The sequence below is a fragment of the Diadema antillarum genome, unplaced genomic scaffold (assembly GCF_040938485.1).
Source record: "Diadema antillarum isolate AM-2024a unplaced genomic scaffold, OU_Dant_1.0 seq00000331_RagTag, whole genome shotgun sequence".
NCBI classification, from domain to species: Eukaryota; Metazoa; Echinodermata; class Echinoidea; order Diadematoida; family Diadematidae; genus Diadema; species Diadema antillarum.
Window position 1 is genome coordinate 1,412,953 of NW_027271348.1, and position 22,317 is coordinate 1,435,269.

At 36.6% G+C, this 22,317-nt stretch overlaps 1 pseudogene; it reads right to left on the minus strand.

Moving 5' to 3' along the window:
- The window catches only part of LOC139730741 (speract receptor-like), a 533,096-nt pseudogene that overhangs the window by 371,804 nt on the left and 138,975 nt on the right, over positions 1-22,317 (minus strand).

Consider the following 22,317-nt stretch of genomic DNA (forward strand, 5'->3'; position numbering starts at 1 on the left):
TGGATAGTAGAGGTGGTTGGTTGTCTAAATTTTGACATACCTTTAAAACAAAACTCAACCAAATATCTGTTCTTCATTTACAAGACGTGGATATTCACTGAAACTTAATAAGATATAGCAACATTCTTGCAACAAAGGTGCAGTTACAACTAGTGAACATAATTTAATACGTCCCCCACTGGTTACAGGTAGCAAAACTGAAATTAAAAAGAGTGAGCGAGAATTAGCAAGAAAAAAAAACAAGATACAGGTGCACGGCAGAACTTAGGAACTTCATACTGGCTCCGAAAAAAAAATCAATTTATCAAAGGATTACAATATTTCACTATTTTAGTCTAGCAAGGACAAAATGCAGAAACATGCTTTTTTGTTTATATCATCGATCTAAAACTGATTAGAGACTGTCGTGCCCAGTACATAATAGGATCAACTTGATATAACGCGCAAAACAATAATTTGTTACATCTGCACGTTGACATGGCTGTGCTATCCTAAATCAATGTATTCATCTGATTAATTAACGTGAAAAACATGTCCTAGATTGACATTGATGTGCAGATGAATGCCACTCGAATGAATGTGTCAAAATTACGCCCCCCCCAAAAAAAAAAATAATGAAAAATAAACAATTTGTTTCAGCTTTTCAAATCTTTAAGCAGGACGTGTTGGCGATGTAGTCTGTTTATTCACATTACACCAACAGCTCATCTGCAATTTGATAAGCGTGGACTCGTTACTTTAATACACCCTGGTCTTCAGTTCACTTGACAAAGTAGAGGGTTACGTGCGTAAATGGAAATACGTTCGGAATCATTCTTGGATCCTCGTTTGAAAATCATGAAACTATAGATTAATTGTAAATTTCAGAAGTGATGCCAGGGTTTTTTTCACAGAGAAATAATTTAAAATATGTACAATGATATCTGAAATATAAAAAAAAAAATCACTGGAATTCTGAAAAAAGAATACTCCACTAACAGTCTAATATTGGTAGCAAATCGACAGAACATAATCAATGACAATGACAAGTCAAACAGCGGATGTGTTAAATCTTCCACAACCCTCTGTCAAATCGATCGTAAATGTCAAAAGACAATTTGTGAACTTAATTTGCCTCGCTGCGTTCTAGGATAAACCCATTAATAACTTTGACGGATACAGTGGCTTAATGAGTCAAAATATCACACATGCACAGCTTCAATCTTTTACAAACTCCCTAAAAGTGGGCACCACCATGTCCCCATTTGTATTTCAATTAAAGACATAAATTCAGTATTAACAAACAGTGCAAATCGTGTCGCCCAACACGACTTATTAGCAGTCCCATTGAGCAGGGTTTAAGCAATAAAGGGGAGCCCGGTTGAAGTGCACAACATAACAAATTAATTATCATATTGCTAAGCGCAAGAAATTAAGAATGAAAAGTTGGTTTTTGTTAAGTGTAGATATTACATAATAATACACAGCTAGGAATCTTTTGCAACATTATGTCTTGCAGCAGCATGTTGCTATTACCATATTCACTTCCTTCAAACATATGAACCTATTTTCAGAATGGCTTGTACTGATATCGCCAAATGTTGGTTATTCTTGCAGTCATTACATAACATGAGATATTTTGTGCTATCAGTTTGACTATGACGGTTTAATGTGAAGAGGGGTGGGATTCAAAAGTAGCGTCATGCTGGAAGGATAAACAATAATGTACGAAGCACACAGGCTGAAGTCAGCAGTCTGTTTTGTTAATGTAACTAACAAATAATGAACTATTTTTAATCAATAAACAGTTTGAAAAACAATTTTGTTTTCACGGTTATTAAAACGCCATCAGAGTTGCAGTTCACTTTACTATTTTTCCCCTTTCTTTCAGGAGCACGACAGTGTGAAACTTCGATAATTCTAGCTTCTGATTCGGCAGGTTGTAATTCTTGATACTTCCCCATTATAAGCCTTATTTACCCGTCGCGTTGGCCTGAAGAAAAATATACGGTAAAAGCTTCCAAGCTTGACGCTGTTTATTTCCTTATGACCTACCTAATCGCGTGATGCCCCTGTTGTGAAAGCTAAAGCGAGACTACCAAAGACGTTCAAAATGGCAAAGCAAGAAGGTAAGCATCATCTAAGCAGTCAATCAATCAACGCAATCAGCAACCTCAGCTCTACTTAAGTCAGGAAGATTCTAATCGGCTGATGTGAGTCTGGCGAATTTTCTCTGCTTTCGTTTTTCATGATTTTGCTTTTGTACCAACTAAGTAGAAACTAAGAACAATAACAAAGACAGTCGATTCAATCCACGATGGTGAGGTGATTTATAGAGCAAAGAGCGCGTTGCAGAAAACGACTTTAATATAGCATTCCTCATTAACGGCGATGGTTTTGACGAGCATTAGTTATACAGAGGCGACTGCCCCCAAATTGAAGAGCTTTATTGATATGTCCCCCGACCAAAACCCTCGTATAGGAGAACGCTACAGCAATTACAGAGCGCAACCAAAAAGACTGGAATCTTCACAAGAAGTAACCTTATAGTAAATCATGTGTCTCTTAACTCATGACAGACTGTTCACTTTGGGCATTGCCCTACATTTCAGGCAAGATCGCTGCAAAGACAAAGCACAATCAATTAAAACTATGATTTTGCTTAACTTTTCGAATTATAGCCGATCAAGAACTATTACTAGCAAGCCATAAAATGATGATTTAATCTCCTTTAAACTGGTGTTTTTTTAAATGTTTTTAAGCGAATAAGATCGGGAATTTGGAAGATTTACATAAATTCTGTTACTTTCGACGCTACTTCAAATTCACCACAATCTATACATACAATATAATTACAATGAAATTCACTTTAATACAAATTACAGCGGGTTTCTTTTTTTTTTCTAAAAATTTCGCTAAAGGGGAAAAGATGAATACATTTCCATATTCCAGAGCTCATGTGATATTCAATGAATTATAAAGGGGTGAAACGACCTGTACAGTTACACTGGAAAAAATACTAATCGTAATGCCACTAACCGTGCTTTTGAGGTCCAGCTGAAAAATTATGGGTGACACTGATAAAAATATTCTCTGAACACTATATTTTGTCATGATGCTATAACTGAAATCCACTGTACATTTTATTTGAAGTATCTTACATTTTAGTAAATTCTTTGCCTGCAGACATTTAATGTTTTATTCATGTCATTTTATCGTAACGTTACTGATCTTTTAAGTTATCATGGCAACTGTGATATTTGTTTAATTGTATTCATTCTTTTCTATAATTATAAACCTATACTAGGTAGGGTAAACATGTTTTAACATGATTGTGACTTAAAATGAATAAATGGTGATTTAGTAGTAAAAGCATATTATGTGAAAATTTGCTAAAATGTAACGTTACTAACCGCTGACTGGCTGAATTACCCAAATCTTTTTACGAATCGAAGATGCAGGGCCTATACCAACCTGACCAATGCATTACGAGCTTCAGTTATTTAGTTAGAGCTACACTTCTGAAGAGATGATATGCGGTTTTACGACGTATTAAACAGGCTCTTTTTATTATAATTGTCATCATTTGGCACTGGACAATCTGTCTTATTTTGATTCTGTGTGTCTCCTAATACCTTTTGTATGAGAGGAAGGAAAGCCTTTACTATTACCACGACCATTATACAAACTATCCAAATGAAGATTATGAACCCACATATAACCAAACAATGAAAGGTCGTTTCCCAAAATATGTTTGTGTTGATTCAGGCAATGCTAGAATACAAATTGTATTAGGAAAACACTCAGAAATAGTTTGAGCTTAATCACATAATATGATTCAAGGTGGAAACTTGACAATGATGTCATGGAAGTGCAACTATGTGTAAAATGCATGAAAGCAATTTCACGAAAATGTGATATCTAGCACTTGACCAAGCTTATCCAGAAGGTATGGCAAATAATATATGCCATAACATGTCTCCGTTCGAATGGTGAGGGACGTGCACTTTTCGCAAAACATGAAGATTTCCAGATTTTCCTCAATGTCCCAATATTTTTCTACTCTTTTTGTAGATTTGCGGAATCCACATGCATGCACGGATAATTCCCCTTTAATGCATAGATTGACATGTATATCTCTTCAAATGTTCATCTACTCTTCGTGCTTTCTTCTCCTCCTAATAATGTGACAGAGAAAGAATTCGTGCGGAAGTAAACGAGTCAATTTGGTGGCCAGTGATCAATGAGGTTTACGTTTCGATGAACTTCTAAGATGGCACTATCCGGGTGCGATCATCAAAAACAAAGAATACAGCAACCTTTGAAACGCCGTTGTCATTCCGATGAAGTACCGATGAAAATATCTTTCCTTTTTTAATGGCCTCTAGTATATCATCCCGGCGCCCCGAGATGATGCTTGAATTAAAAACTTCCCTCGTCTATCAATTCTATTCTAATGAGAAAAAAAAAGTTATTTATGGCAACGTCTCCTCAACTGCAAAATGGAAATAATGTTGTGATATATTGTCACGTAGAAACGGAAAGGTACGCGTAGTAATGCTGCATGATTTCTACCATCACTCGTGAACGTATCCATTATGAAAACGAAATAATGACGTTATAACGACGGTTAGACCTGCGAGATTTCCCTTTTTAAGTGAAACCTCGTAACGCTTTGATGGAGTAGATTTCATCTAATGTTTGAAAGTTGAATTGCAAGTAATACAAAGTACGATGAACCTATCAGTATAAAGAATGTAACTTGGACTGTAGATGCTAAGTTATTCCAGTGAGCTTTATTTTTTCTTTTTCTTAACCAGCTGGATGTTTGACAACTTTTCAGTCGTACATTCCTTGACCATAAAATATACATGCAAGCGATTTCACTTCTTCCCCGGCAGTAACTGAAGGGAACTCATTTCAATATCTGTCATGTATTGAGATGTATTAATGTGAAACTGCAAAGGCAAAGAACATCAAGGGCATATAAAAACTTTAAACCTGGTTGATACGCCAAGCCTTATCCGTATTCTGTGAAGCGCTGTGCATAACCGTTGCTACGACAGCAATAAACGCAAATGAAAGAACAGGAAAAAACAATACATTACCCTCGCGTGACAAGCCCACTTTGATTCATATTGTCCACATCAGCTCGACGATACGCAATTTCATAACCCCAGAATTGCCGGTGCACGTTGCAGTTATCGCCCTTTCTTATACCACATTCTGTGATCAAACGTTTCGTCTTAGGTACTGTGACAACCACGAGGAAATACAGCTCAGATCTATACATTTCAACTTAACCTTCAGTTTCTTTTTCCTTTACTGCCACTGCAGAATGATGTATGAAGTGATAAGGCTCTTCAGGTGACGGCCAGTTTCGTTTCAATCTTATATTGGATCCGTGTGTACTGATAGCTTTTTTTGGGATACGTGAAATCGAAAAATTCGTCTCAAGCAGCGCATTATTCCGCTTCCACTACTACCTCCTACTTCTTCTCACCTTTTTCTTCTTGTTCTTTCTTCGTCCTTTGTTTAGTCAATCGCTGACTGATAAACTCACTTCAAGATTAAAGTCCTTTCATCTGTTCAACGAATATACATGCAACGCAAATTCTGCCATACTTGAAACAACTCCACGAATATAACGGCAGCAATGTTAGATTTTTCTTTTTTTTTTCCCCAGCGGTTTCTCCTTGATTGGCTTCATGGCTCAGCTAAGTACGGGAAATATTGATCTTTTCTGAAAATGTTAGTAGTAATTTCAAACAGAAAGTCAACTAATCATAAGAGGGTATATAATATCTGTCAAAATTATAATGGCTAGATAACGATGACAATAATAATAACAATAATAATAATGATAATAATAATAATGATAATATATATATATATATACTGTATATATGAATATATATATATATATATATATATATATATATATATATATATATATATATATATGTATCTATATATGTGAGACGGAAGGAAAACTTGCAGTATAGACGTTGCAGTGGTGTTCAGTCTTGCCTTTATTCCCCGAGCTTTCGGCTGTTGGTTTATGTATTACCGTTGGTATTACCTATACTAAACTACTACTACAACTGTATTTTATCACTGCAAGTGTATGTGATAATACTACCTTTCCGTTAGAGCGAATGTAATATTGCTGCCCATGTTTCTTTTGCTTTGTTTTTTGTTTTTGTTTTTGTTTTTGTTCTGTTGTTTGCCTTATTCTGTTGAAATGTATGCGAATTGGTGTCACTGCCTACATTCCGTTTGATTGGCTTCTTGTTATTACTATTTCTATTTCTATTTCTGTTCAAATGCATGCAAATTGGTTGCTATTTTGCTTTTATGTTATGTCTCATCAAGCCCTTGAAAAAGGCTAGTGAAATAGCCGAAAGCTCGGGGAATAAAGGCAAGACTGAACACCACTGCAACGTCTATACTGCAAGTTTTCCTTCCGTCTCACATATACCAATGATGCAGTACCCACCACGTACGAGGCTAAGCCCGCTTCACATTATGTATATATATATATATATATATATATATATATATATATATATATATATATATATATAGAGAGAGAGAGAGAGAGAGAGAGAGAGAGTGTGTGTGTTTGAGAGAGAGTTTTATTGCAAAATGAGCTAAGCACCATTTTTAAACATTTCAAAGTAAGTCCATCATCAGATAGAGCAAAACAAAACCTCTCCAGTACCTCACTTGTAACATAACTAGGAATATTCTAGAAGTTATGATTAAAAATATTCCATATCATTTTTTTATCTTCTTGGATTTTTAGCAGCTTTAATCACAAATATCTCAATTTAACAAGAATGGATTTAGCTCGTTTTGCGATAAAACTCTACATATATTGATGTATATATATATATATATATATATATATATACATGTATGAATATAAATATATGCATATATATATGTAATAAGCAGCAGTTACCTGAAATAAGACATCTTTAGAAAAATGGAGAGATATATGTCTTCATAGAATTGCTAATGTCACAAGATTATATTTTTTTGATAAAAGAACACCCCTGAACAGATTTTATGAAATATATCGTATACTGTGCGTAGAATCTGTATCGGAGTCTCTAAACAAGGAGGAAACCCACAAGTCATTCCTATAGGCATGACAGTAAAACCATTATCATTTCGAAATGGCATTTAGATGCATCACAACACACACACACACACACACACACACACACACACACACACACACGCACAGATCCACACATACACAAAAATTACCAGGAAGGCTAATATCAATAAAGGCTAGTATCAATAACCGCATCAAAAGGAAATTCCCAAAGATGTTATAGTCAAATCTTATCGAACAAATAATTATTGGTATTACGAAGATGCAGTGTGTTCAAGTTTGTCGTTCACATTTAAGCCTCTTCCTCTGAACCGATTGGAACTTCTCTCATTCTCCTTTTATCTTCTCTCAGTCTCTCCTGCACACCATCTTCCTTTCATACTCGAGAGTACTTTACTTACATGACAATCTCTAAAATCGCCTTCTTCCTCGAGCATAGCCATGAGCAATATATTGACAGTGGATTGCTAAGAACAGGTAGAAAAGGCAGCTATCATTATAGTATAAAATGGCCTTCCACTAGGCTTTTGATCTTGAAAGGAAGCACGATAACGAAATGAGGATGCAGACAGGTTTAACTTTGCGGTTGTATGTGTCCGAAGACGGCGTTTAATTAGGGTCGTGTGACATTCCCCTTTCACTCGAAAGTCCTGACGATATTGTAGAACCTCGAGTTTTTTGTTTTTGTTTTTGTTTTTGTTTTTTTTTTTGGGGGGGGGGCGTGTCCGAGCACAAGGCTAATCTGGCAGCTGAATCATTACACCATACTCAGAAATTGTTATTCAGAAGTGGCGACAAAATGACCATGATCACAAACGCATGTAAAAAATGGAAGGGACAGTGAAAGTGTCAAACCCATGAACTGAGTCAAACAAATGGCAAATCTTGAAGTTTTACTGTTTCATCCGCAACACTTGGGTATTGCAAAATGGTCCATATTAAAGAGATGTTTTGACATGACATTATATACTTTTTGTTTACAATTTATGCAACTTGATGAAGATGACTGATTTTTTTTGTTTTGTTTTCATACATACATACTTTTAACTGACTCTTCAGAGTTACCTACACGACTCAGGCATGGTTCGCAATGATAATGACATTCTTTGTGAGTCCCCCCCCCCCCAAAAAAAAAAAAAAAAAACAAACAAAAAAAACAAAAAACAAACAAAAAAAAAAACAACCAAAAAACAAAAAACAAAAAACTGGTAGATTAGAGGTGATAGTCCTGCAACAGTTTATCACATCTGTAGAGGACATCCAAATATCCAGTGCATATTTTTCATTATCCTGTTTAGGCTCAAGATGTTACACAGATAATTGATATCCAACAACGTAAAAAAGTTTTGCTTATTCTGAAATCAATAATGAAATGCAACCAAAACTAAATTTGGCTGTCTGCACACACACAAACACTATCATTATCATCATTGCCATCACACTTGTGCAATCTAGGAGCATGATTATATGAAAGTATGCATTCTATCAGTGTTGGTATAGATGAGCACAGCTTATCTTTGAGCTCTGTATCTCCGTATGAATGGGTGGGGGTGGGCACACATGTCCAAGTCTGTCTCTAGTAGTATTACATATTAAGACTTCAAGTGGGACGGTGGATGGGAATAGATAACAGAACAGACATCATTCAACCTGGTTCCAGGGCTCAATCTGATTATCCAACCTCAAACATCACTGGGTCAATGACTGGCAAACACTTGATAATGGAGGCTATATCACAGTAGTTGTAGCAGTAAGGGTATGACATTGTGCAATGCATATCAAACTGCACAAACCCTGGATTTGTGAAGACAGCTGCTGCTATTGTGATTTCGCTGTGTGCATTTCACTGTACGTGGTTTGGTGTAGCTCCTTATTCACGAATTTATGCATACTGTTTCAGACAGATACTAAGTGTTCATGAAAGAAAGACACTCACAATAACACTGTGGTGGTTAAATTAAAAAAAAAGATAAAAACCTTCACTGACAACACATCTGTATAGGGTGTGACAGAAAGTTTCAAGCATGCAAAACGTTTGTAAATTGGGCTGTTACTAAAAAGACTACCTGAACAAATATCAGCATTCAAATATAACGTTCCCCAGATACTTCGTAATTTCTTCTTGGCTGCAGCAATGACTGGAAATGAAATTTCCTTGGCAAAGGTCACAAAATATCTGTCCCCAAAAACTTTGCAATAAGCAGATCTGGGATGGATAAATGGAAGGACAATGTGAAAACAATGCCTGAAGTACTATGGTTTCAAGGCGGCATATAACATATTCATGAAGGTGGACTCAAGGCGGGCATAACTCAGTCACTTGGTTTGGTACGGTGAGAGCAGAGAGGAAGATATAAGAAATTATAGAAAAGTTGTTAAAATGACTGGTGTAGGGACAAATCCAACACATGAATGCAATGGTATGTTTTGAAATAAATTTTGTAAATAGTAGGAAATGTCAATTACTAAGTACCATCTTTATCATATATATATATATATATATATATATATATATATATAAGTATTGGAACAAGTTCACTCGGTTGACAGCAGATTCATCCGTATTTTCAGTCGCTTGAAATATATATAAATATATATATATATATTTCAAGGTGAACAGGAAAATGATATGTGCAAATAAAAGGACAAACTTCAAGTTTTCTTGACTCTTTTGTGTTGTTTATCTGTAAATACAGTAATCATAATAAATGATAAATTGGTAACTATGTATTTGTTCACTGTACTGTAAGTATATGATTGTACAATTGTATATTGAAAACTGTATTTATGTGCATATGTGTATGTATGTGTGTGTGTGTATATATATATATATATATATATACATATATATATATATATATATATATATATATATATATATAGAGAGAGAGAGAGAGAGAGAGAGAGAGAGAAGGTTGTCCACATGTTGGCGTGATAATAAGATCAAAAACACAAACACAAATTTTGAGCGATTCGCTTTCTCAAGTGTTGATACTGAGAGAACAATAACAATATTGTTCTCTCAGTACAGTATCAACACTTGAGAAAGAGCGAATCGCTTGAAAATTTGTGTGCAGAAATAAGCTGTTGGTGAATACAGCATGAACTTTGTTCCAGTTTTGTTTTTGATCTTATATATACAGTATATATACATAAAATTATATAAGTATAAAAGTGTCCATGGGGGGAATTTACGTCTGAAAACAAGGTATGAATAAGGGGAATTTGTTCCAAAGGGGAAATTTTTGATTCCCCTTGAGGTTTTGACAATGTTTTTCAAAGCCTTATCAATGATCTGGGGCCTTGAGACTACTCCACAGTAGGGCACAGATGGCATAGTATGTATAGATTGAGGACTGTACCATCAATACAATTTAGGGGAGATTGGCAGGGATGCAATAAAATGGGTTTTTCTATTGGATGTGCATAGAAAGTGGGTCTTTGGGGGAATTTAGGTATATCTGCTTTTTCTAAAAAAGAGTTGTATTTTCTCATTAACATACAGAATTTAGTGGTATAAGATGCATTTTGTGGTCTTGTCAATTCAATACTTCATTGAGCCCACATAAATGCATAGTTTTTCAAAAAGACAGTATATTATGCTCTTTTATGAATATCATGCTTTTTATCAAAATTTCCCCAATATTCCGCATTTCCCCTTATGGCTGGAAAAAGCGTTATATAATATACAGTCAAACCTGCCTTAGCAGCCACCTGTCTGTAGCGTCCACCTGTCTATAGCGGCCACTGATAAATCCCCCCGAGAGAAAAGCCCTGTTAAAGACCCTGTATATAGTGGCCACAATTTTTTTTTTCCCCGCCGTGGATTTTAACTTGTCTACAGCGGCCACAGACCCGATGGAGCCATAGCCTAGCTGATAATTCAGCATGTTTTCCTGCTTTGTAGTTGCGCCAGTCATTCATGGGTAACGTTCAGTGATCGCCATCGCTGCATTCATTACTCATTCAGTCATAATATTGCGCCAGTTTTAAGCTTTCTTCACGACTGTACACATGCTACTGCACAACGATTTCACGAACACCGGCACTGTTCAATGCATGAAACACACCTGTGCATACATACATACAAACATTGTACATACATGTACAATAAGTACTTATAGATGTATACAACGATGATACATATACATGTAGGCAATGCACACAAAGTTGGATATTCTGTCTATAGTGGCCACCTGTCTATAACAGCCATTTTCTTATCTCCCTTGGGTGGCCGCTATAGACAGGTTTGACGGTATATATATATATGTGTGTGTGTGTGTGTGTGAGTGTATGTATATATGCATTTATGTGTATGTATGTTGTATGTATGTCGATATTCCTATTTGTATAAATGCCAACAGAAAGAATTTTCTATATGGACAAGAAAATGAAATCTGAATCTGAATAAATATGTGTTTGACAGCCCTTCACAGAAAGACAGCAGGACGCTCTGTGGAAACATTTCTTTGGGAACTGCTACATGATCTCTCCTCTCAATGGCTCTCTACACTTTGAAGCGAAGGTGTCCTATAAGACTTCATAAAACAGTTTATCCATATCACAGACATATACTTACCATGCATTTAAAGATTCAAGACATGGCCAAAAAATTAGCAAACAATTACACTGTGGCATGATATATTTTGTATACAGATAAAGTTTATTCAAGCAGCATAAGATGGTATGCAACATTTGGAACATTCAAGACATTTTGTCCAGATATGGATGTTCAGATATCTGACAGAATGAATACTCAAAGCACATTCTTTCCGTGTTGCAGTGATTTTCATGTCCATAATTGCAAAACTGCTTTAGATCCTAGCCAGTTTACAAACTTTCATTATGATCTGTAATGATACTGGTATAAAACTCACGTTCTGCCCTTTTCTTCACTCCTAACACATGTAGAGCACATAGCACCAAAGACAAAATAAATTCTTAGTTACATTGTACTTATCAACACAGAGAAAAGCAAAGGGCTGAGATAAGATGGCTGTACATTAATATGCAGTCAGTCACAATTAATACCTGAAGTCTAATTACATTTTGTATACAATACACATTATCTAAATGCAACAGGCTATGATTCAGTTTATTGATTGGATATCACAATAAGGCACAACAAACTGACAGTAAAGTATGTTTGTTATGGAACATGTCAAATCTGACCGAGTTAAAGTTGTTAAACATGTCAACTTGGTTCAAACAATAACATTTTATCTACATCCCCTGCTCGTGGATACATAGACCATGTTTTGACCGCCCTCCCACCCCCCCCCCCCCTCAAAAAAGAAGAAGAAGAAAACTAAGAAGAACAAACCTTCTATCAGGTGAATGGCTTGTAAACCTCTTTTTCTGCGATAATTTTGCTTGTTCAGCTGCATGTTGTGAATGAACTCTTTTCCTTATAATGGAAACGTCTGATCGGACAGATGACCAAACACCATGCCTTCTTTCCAGTAGTCAGATCGCTTTAATATGAGTCTCATTTCTTTGATCAACACACACTACATATCAAGTTATCTGACATCAACTTAGTAATTTTGGCATGATAAAATTCTTCTTATTTTATGCTTCCAAATGATACAAACTTTGACCCACTTTGGAAAGAAAAAAAGAGAACAAAATTACTGCAGGAACAGTGGGATTCTGCAAGCAAGATAAAAACATTCTAGTGAAGATAAGCTTTGAATTTTACACACAAGTACTGTAAAAGTCTAACTTTTTGGCGGTGTAGAAATTTTCGCTCGTTTTGCGCAATGAAAAAACCAGCACAAAACTATACACACATGAATATTTTTGCTTGCCATATGATCCAGTAGCTGATGTCTTAATTCCATGGAATTAAAATCATGTGAAACTCATCTTACCTGGTCGGGCGTGAAAAATTACTCACACAAAAATATCCACTTTTATAGCATGTAGAGAATTTGACATTATTTTACACACACTATGAAAATGTATACACCATAGTAAAAAATCTCAAGAAAACTGAAAATCATTTGATTTTTGACATACATGTAGTTTAAACTATAAAAGTGGGCAAGGAGTTTGGACCCACTACCTACTGGACCTTGGAATGACCAATATCAAATCTATTGAGAAGTACTACGCATGTATATCTACAAGGCACAGGGCCAAGATGTCTCATTGTAATTTTTCAAATTTCTTGGCCAAGACACATCATTCTATGCCTTTTCTTTGACTGTCTGTGCCTTTTACAAGCCACAGGGTAACATAGTGATGGTTGACATATTAGTTCACATTGCACTAAAACTGTGTCTACTTTGCTGAGGGGAAAGTTCAGTCTGAGTAACATTGTGTGTTTATCACAGCATTCATTTAATATTGCTGGCAGAATCATCCACTCTTCACAATATATTCATTTGATATTCGTATTTCTTCTTTCGTTTTTCTCAGCTTGCATATCCTTTGCAAATGCATTTATCTTTATAAGTCACTGAAAATTCACCAGTTATTGGCAGTGCCTGTCAGTTGTGATTATAATGGAAAATTGCAAGATTATCACCTTTACATTACAGGCACATATGCACATAATGTTTCATAGCTCAGATCATTTGGCTCTCTTCTTGAACTTGTGTAGCATGTTCAATGGCTCAAAGTACACTGTACAATAATCTTTAATTTCATATCAAAATTGCCCCTCTCGTTCTGCAGAACTACAAAAATGATAACTTCAACCAAAAGAAAATACAGAAACACTCTTGTTGACATCAATTTCAACATTCTATTTTGTAGGCAAACAAATCGAGGCTTTTGACTTGTCATCGATTACAGTCTTAATGCCAATTGTTTATAGTTCTCTCACTCTTATGTCGGGCTTACCCACCAACTTCTAACTTTGAAGAAATTCTTGCACAGAATGGGAGGGTAATCCAGCTCATTCACATTGCTTTTAATTTCTGTCCCCCTTAAGAGCATGATCCATCATCTCATCAATTCGGACCATCTTCTCTCTTGGCTTGCCAATGAGCTCTCCTCTTGCCTTCTCTTCTGCATCAATTTTGGTCCAATCAGAGAATGTAACAGGTGTCACACCTATGATGTCAAATGGAAACAAGGGAGAGTGAGTTAAGGAAATGAAGAGTGTAAGGTAGAGGAAAAAATACACGCTGATGGGTAAGGATGAGGGCAAATAAAACCTAAATGGAGGTGTAGTAAGAGATGAATGGATATGCAAACGTAGGAAGAGGGGAAAGAGAGAGAGAGAGACAGAGAGAGAAAGAATAAGAGATTGACTTCTAATAATGAGCAATGAAATGTCTGTAATTCAGTTGGGATACAAAACATAAAATGATTTGAATTTCATATCATCAAATCTTTTTTTCTGAACTTGAAGTTGAGAAGCTTAGTGAGTTGATAACATTTCTGACATAAGATAAGTGTCATATACAGAACAAGAGTTGTGACAAGTATGATGTGTGAATATGCCATGCATTCAAAATACAAACAAACTATGTCATTAACATTACTATCACATCTGTGACAACCACCATAACAAACTATTCTGATTTTTCCCTTCCCTTCTCAACTCACCTCCAACAGGCTGGGGTGGTGATGCCAAATATCATTTGATAAGTCCTACAGTTATAGAAGCATCGAGTTACAAGTGTGTGTGTGCACACAAACATTTGTACACACACACATAGAATGATGATTGGAGGCACAAAGCACCAAATCGAAAGACAGCAGATTCACGCACTCTATCTTTGTCAGGAGAGTGCATCCACGCAGAAACAAGAAAACCTCCATATATAGATTTCCCTGGAGCCTGGAGTTTTCTCTTGCAACAAAATACTTTTCTTCATTTGTACTGTTTTTACTATCAAAAAGGTCATCTGATATGAAAGACAAAACAGTAAAATCCACTGAATATGGAAAGGAGTGAAAGTCAATCACATCTGGCAAAGTAAATCATCCTGGGTAGCAGAAAATAAAGCTTTTCCAAGGGACAGTACTTTGAAGAACATCCATTTTCTGAACTTAACACAGAATGGCAATAAATGCGGGGAAAATTGAGAAGTGGTGGGATGAAAATCTGTGCCCACGTTTGACCCCCGAGATACTCTGTTCACACAGTTTGATTTCATCTCACTTTTGCAAAGAGAGCCATCATAGGGTATTTGCCTCTTTGGCAAGGCTTGATTTGCAGTCACTGTCCTTTGATAGCAACAGAATCAAAGGTTCTTCTTGAGCTTTCAATCTTTGTGATCATACACAAACAATGGCTTTTTGTTTATAGTGGATATTCCCAAGACTCAGATAACATATGCAAATAGACAGTGACTGTCTTCTGTATGTTTTCTTTTACATAATTACTCAACACAGAACATTTCCTGGAGGAGTAAATCTAAGAATAAACTAGAAATATCACTGAAGGTGATTAATACCCCCGCCCCGTGACGACAGTCTTACCCAAGGAATGATCTTTCCTCGATCTTCTGCCATTTAAATGCCGTTACCATGGCAACGCAGCTTCCGACACGTCCAAAAAATATGTCTTGCACATCTTCCCACCAAGACTATTGTGTGTGCCACATTTCATAAGCTTTTGTCAAAAACTGAGGAAGTAGTTCAATCCGCAACATCTTTCCTTGATCTTCTGCCATTTATATGCCGTTACCATGGCAACGCAGCTTCTGACACGTCCGAAAAATATGTCTTCCACATCTTCCCACCAAGATCAAGGTGTGTGCCACATTTCATAAGCTTTGGTCAAAAAACTGAGGAAGTAGTTAAATCCGCAAGATCTTTCCTTGATCTTCTGCCATTAATATGCCGTTACCATGGCAACGTACTTTCGGGTACTGTCAAAAAATGCGTCTTGCACATCTACAACCAAAGGCACACATCTGTACCAAGTTTCATGGAAATTGGGCAAAAACTGAGGAAGTAGTTTGCAACACAAAATTTTCCATCATTTTGGCTCATAATATGTGAGCTGTTACCATGGCAACATACTTTTTGTCACTGTCAAGAAATGTGTCATGCTGACCTATATCCTAAGACAAACATTCAATATGAATTCCATGAGAATTGGAAGAACACTGATGAAGCAGTTTTGCCATGAAGCATTTTGCCCTACATTTTACCAATAACATGCCGTTACCATGGCAACGCACTTTTTGCCACTGCGGAAATATGTGTCTTGCACATTAACATATTCAGATGAACATCTGTACCTAATTTCATAAAAATTGATCAAAAACTGTGGGAGGAGTTCGCGACGCAAGATTTGTACCCATTTTTGCCCATAATATGCCGTTACCATGGCAACGTACTTTTGGGTACTGTCAAAAAATACGTCTTGCACATCTACAACCCAAGGCACACATCTGTGCCAAGTTTTATGGGAATCGGTTGAAAACTGAGGAAGTAGTTCGCGACGCAAGATTTGCAACGGACCGACCGCCCGACCGCCCGACCGACCGCCCGACCGCCCGACCGCCCGACCGCCCGACCATCCGCTGATTCCTATATACCCCCTTCAAACTTTGTTTGGCGGGGGTATAAAAAAACAAACAAAATACCCATTGCACAGGCATAAAAATCACAAGAGGTGCACTGCATGTTATGAGATGTTAAGTGGCAGGTCAGACTCTGGTTGAATGTATTGCTTACAGTATGCTATTAAATAGTAATGGATATTTCTAAATCAAATACCATTAATAAAATGTCATATTCTTTTGAAAAAATCCATCTGATCATCATACAAAATTAATTTACACTTTATTCATAAGCTTTTCAAGGTCTAACCTTGTATCATGGACAAGGGTGAAACATTAGATTGGAAATATATATCGTATGCCTTTAAAAAATTGTTCTGTTACTCTTATCATAGGGGAAATGGTTGAATGATGTCATGGTGACAGAGAGGAGTGCAGGAAAATGAATCAGACAGTCCACACAAAGACTTGAGAGTATGCATTTGTGACTGTACATCACAAAAACAACAAAAAGGCAAATGCTCTGATTTTATGTGAGGACTCAAAATAGGTGAAACAGGTCAACCTGGTCAATCTTGAGTTTTGCATATTTTCAGAAAGAGCGATTCTTCTTCTTCTTCTACACTATTTTTCAGTTTGGGATCAAAATATGGATAAGAAATTGTGTTCTTAGTAGTTTTTCTAGACCACCTTTTTGCAAAAGAGTGTAATTAGGTGTGTCTTAGACCCTGTTTACAGTGCATGGCTGGGCCGAGCCGCGGCCGAGCCCCGCAATTTTGTCCGTTTACACTGCCGGGCTCGGCCGCACTTTTAATTCAAACCTTTCAATATTTTGTCGTAGTGGCGCTCTGCTTGTAAACAAACGCAATTCGGTATAGTCTGGTTTTCAGACCCTTTGCCAACTGGATTCCATGGCGACGAAGTCACTGTTCGGGCAAAGGCCTTTGCCGAAGGAAAAATCCTTTGCAGGACAAACCACCTTCACCTATACTAGCTTTCGACGTTGAGGGGGTTAATATCCTGAATAGCGAAATAGCACGGGCAGAGGGTTTGGAAGCCAGACTAAAATTGGCCATGCATTTGGCCCAGTTTGCGTTTACACTGAGAAAAGGCCGGGCTCGGCTGCGGCCGAGACCACCTCCAGAGCGAGGCCAAATGCGAGGCCAATTTTGGCCCCGCATTTGGCCTTTTGCGCGTTTACACTGAAGCGGGGCTGGGCCAAGCCGCGGCCAAGCCACGGCCGAGCCTCGCACTGTAAACGGGGTCTTAGAGTCCCTTTTTCGTATTCAAAAACCCTCTATACACTCTTCACTTTCAACTCAAATAATCTGTAAAAGAATGATGCTACTGCTTTGAAAGCTAGCATTAGTCATGGGTAGAATGTGTTTATACAGCAAACTTAATTTCAGCTTTAATCTGCTAATCCCTTCCTTGCTGCCATGGAGTTTAACATCTTTTGCTATAACATGCATTCCTCATAGACACCTGCCTGTGTATACTCAGTCGTCCTCATTGAGTTATCTAAAAATCTTAACTTTAAATCAAACCTTTGACCATTGATCTTTGACCTCATGACCAACCCCAAAATTCCCAAGAGAACCATTGTCAGGTCATTCATGAGTACAATAAGTTTCATGAAAATACATCCAGGCTTTGCAGCAAAATGGGGGAAATAAAGGGAACATTTCGGATTTGACCTTTGACCCAGAGCATGTGAACCCAAATGTTGATAGGCACAGCTTTGTTCATTCATACATTCACATGCCAAGTTTCATTTGGATACCTTAACCTGTTGAGGACAAGTCCCGAGTATACTTGGGCAGGAATCTATGGGAAATACGTGTTGTAGCAAAATCAAACCATCCTCAACAGGTTAAACGGCAGTTAACCTGTTAAAGACTAGTTCTGAGTATACTCGGGCAGGTGCCTATGGGAAATGTGTGTTATAACAAAATCAGCTCATTGCCATTGGGTTTAGTAACACTGTCCACAAAATCAATTACAGATGGACAGAAGGACAGAAGGACAGAAGGAAGAATGGATGGAAGGACATCTTTACTGCATACATGTACATGGGTGGACTTTTCAACCACCATCCCAAATGTGAGAAACACCTATATATACAATTTTTTTTTTTTGCTGCTGTGACTGCCATAGACATGGCAAGGCAAATAAACCACTCTGTAAGGAAAGGGGTAATCAACTTCAGAAAAGAAACATTTCCCAAACATAGAAAAGGTGATGAAATCACCACCACCACCAACAACGAAATGCTAACAATTAGCACAATATAGGATTCTAAGCAATCAAAATCACAACTTTGAACATGGATGCATGAAACACACTGATCAAAATATATACATGAGAGGGAAGATGCAACACATTTATTTGCACAGATATGCTACAACAGTCGGCCTAATTGTTACTTTCTGAATTTGCACACATATACACTCATTATCCATTCTGCTGCACACAATGTGGACCACTCTTTCAATTTGAGAATGCTTTAGTCATGTGTACTTTCTGAATAGGGACCCAAGTTGATTTTCAGAGCATGATTTGTTCAAAACATTTGGAATGACTAGAGATAATGACTTATTTGGTTGCTCTTTTTTGTGATGATAATACCACTTCTCATCTCATCAATCATCAGACTTGACAGAGCAGGAAATGTGATTTCTGCAAGGACCTGCTCTGAGTGTCTTTATCTCACTGGTGCATGCTCCATCCACAAAGGGTTCTTCCTTTGTCCACCAAAATTAATTTTGAGTTCCTATTGCAGCTGCTAGCATATGCCCCATTGTCACTAAAATAGCCAGTTGCAAAGGAAATGAGAAGGAAAGCAGACTCTGGCTCTGTAATGGCATTATGACATTGCTTCTACTTCTTATAATTCAAGTCTGTACAGCTTAATTGAAAGAAAAGAATATGATTATAAAATTCTACAAATTCTACAATCAATATTTCTCTGCAAAGAAACAGAATCTTGAACAATGGATATATTCAATCAATGTAAAAGGAAGCCATTTCCTGATTCAAATTTGTCACAATCAATTGTTCTTTGTCAAATAGCCAACACATTTTATTTATTTTTCATTCTATTCTATTTTCAAAATGAGACTTTGTGGCAGTTCACCACAGAAAACAGCTTCTATATAGTGCCAGCATATATGTACTTTATATTTGATCTAATACAACACAACTGATATGCACATGTAATACAAAGTACAGTGCATAACATGCAAAGTGTGTTCACATACCTGGCATAGTCAGTATAGGCAGTACTGCATCATTTATCTGTACATAGAGCATTCTGCACCAAATTGCATGGAAATATCTCCTTTAAATCTGTTGTATCATTCCCTATCCTTATCTTCAGTTTCAGACTTTTGACCAAATCACATTTACATTTAGAGTGGCTTGCCATCTCTACTTCAAGTATTCAGTACACTGACATGCTCTTACTTATTATACCTTCAATTACTCTCCACTGATCCACAGATCACCTTCTGTAATATTCCAACCTCAACTTGCTAAAGGACAACCAATCAGTGAGCCAGTTTATCATTGCCCCTAACTCCAGAATGATGCATTTACGCATGAATAGGTTTTATCACAATGATATGATATTATTGTTACATGGGTAATTCCGTGAAGTTGGGGCACAAAGTGTTAAATTTTAGCATAACTCAATACTAATTATGCTATACATATATTGTTTATAGGCTTTACATTTGTATTGAGACCATACAGTTTCCTGGAAATTTTGTGCTATTCAGATTCAATTTTGATGAAGTTATCAAAACAATATGTAACGGTGTCCTGTAGCATCGTGACGTGTCCATGTAGCATCGTGATAGTTAAAATCTGGTCCTAAAAGACAAATTAATTCAATTAGCTTGACCAAAATTTGATATAATATGCATAATTACTAGATTAGTCAGATAGCTAAATATCTTAACTCTCCTTTCCACAGTTTTACTTTTACAAGAAAATTACACAATGTGTCACTATGCTACACGGTGTCCAACAAATGTAACAAAAAAGGACACCGCATAGCATCGTGATACATTTTGTAATTTTATTTTAAAATTAAAACCGTGTACAGGAAATTTGAGATATTTAGCTATTTCATTCATATCTTGTAAATGCATATTGCATCAAATTTTGGTCAAGCTAATTGCCATAATTTGTCTCTCAGGACCAAATTTTAAAATATCACGATGCTACATGGACACGTCACGATGTTACAGGACACCATTACATATTGTTAAATAACTTCATCAAAATTGAATCTGAATGGCACAAAATTTCCAGGAAAATGTGTGGCCTCAATGCAAATGTAAAGCCTACAAACAATAAATGTATAGCATAATCAATATTGAGTTATGCTGAAATGTATTTTTTAAATATCACGATGCTACATGGACACTGCCCCAACTTCATGGAATTACCCACATAGACATGCGTTGCATCACTGCAAAATTAAATCAATCAAAAGGAAGTTTGGTTTAAATTGGACTGACTATAATCTGGCCTTCCCAATCCCAAGAGGAGCAACAAAATTCATTAAACTGCACACTCAGGCTTAAGCATCCAGTTTTACATGAATGCTTTAATAAACCACTATCATAGTGTTTTCAAATGTATGTAGGTTGGAAGTAGGTTTGATCAGTTCCTATCATGTTATGATAAGCCTCTGAACATGCTTCATACAAACCTCAAGTTTTGTGGTAGTCAAAGGAACACTCTTGTGATGGAAGAATAATGCTTGAATACACAATGAAGGTGGCCCACAACCTTTCTTCCGCTTTGAATTATGTTCAGAATCAAGATAATGTTACCAAAGCAAGCTTGAGTTGTATTGTATTTTGTTATCAAAATGAGGATAAAATTTCAAATATTATTTCTAACCACTGCTCAAAGACAGGTAGATCATTTACACACTACTTGATATAGGTGAAACAGCTGGAATTCACCTGCCAGTTTATTCTTAACTGAAAAAGAAAAAAGAATGTGCTTTTAAAGAAAACATAATATGTGACCTGTGAAAATGGTTTCCGGCAAAAGACGCAAGAGCAAATTCCCTCCTAGGCAAGGTACAAAGATTTTGACCATTATCTTTGTTGATTTTGTTTTTTTTGCAGCTAAAGAATCTTTGATATGTTTTCTACATCTACAGTAAATTTCATGGCATTAGACTAAGCTTTTCCTAGATCAAAATATTGTATATTGGATCACACTTGTCATTTTGATCTTTGTTCGAACGCCATGCCAGTATGCCCAGTGTTGCTACGGAGCAGGGTCTTGCATGCAATTGGCTAGTGTGTTGCACACATTTACACAGTTTGGTTTTCAGAAACAAGTTCGGGAATGTATTGTCCACATGTGCTCGCTTGTATGGATCACGTAGGAGCATTTTGTTGCTACTATAAATATGCTCGCTCTGTAGTGTATGCTCTTCACTGATCTTTCTATCTAAGCTTTTTTTCTGCTGTGTTGGACAACGGAAGTGAAACAAAAAGTCAACAACAGCGTTAACTTCCAACATAAACACAGATACACGAGGAACATCGTTTGAACACATCAGCGTCACAAATCTTCACCAAATCATGCAATACACGATCAGAAACTCACCTGTCAATTGCAGCAAAAATGACACAATCATGTAAAAAAAACTCTCAATACTCTCAAAAGTGTGCTCGTAGTAAATATGACAGCAAATACAAGAAAGCTGACTCA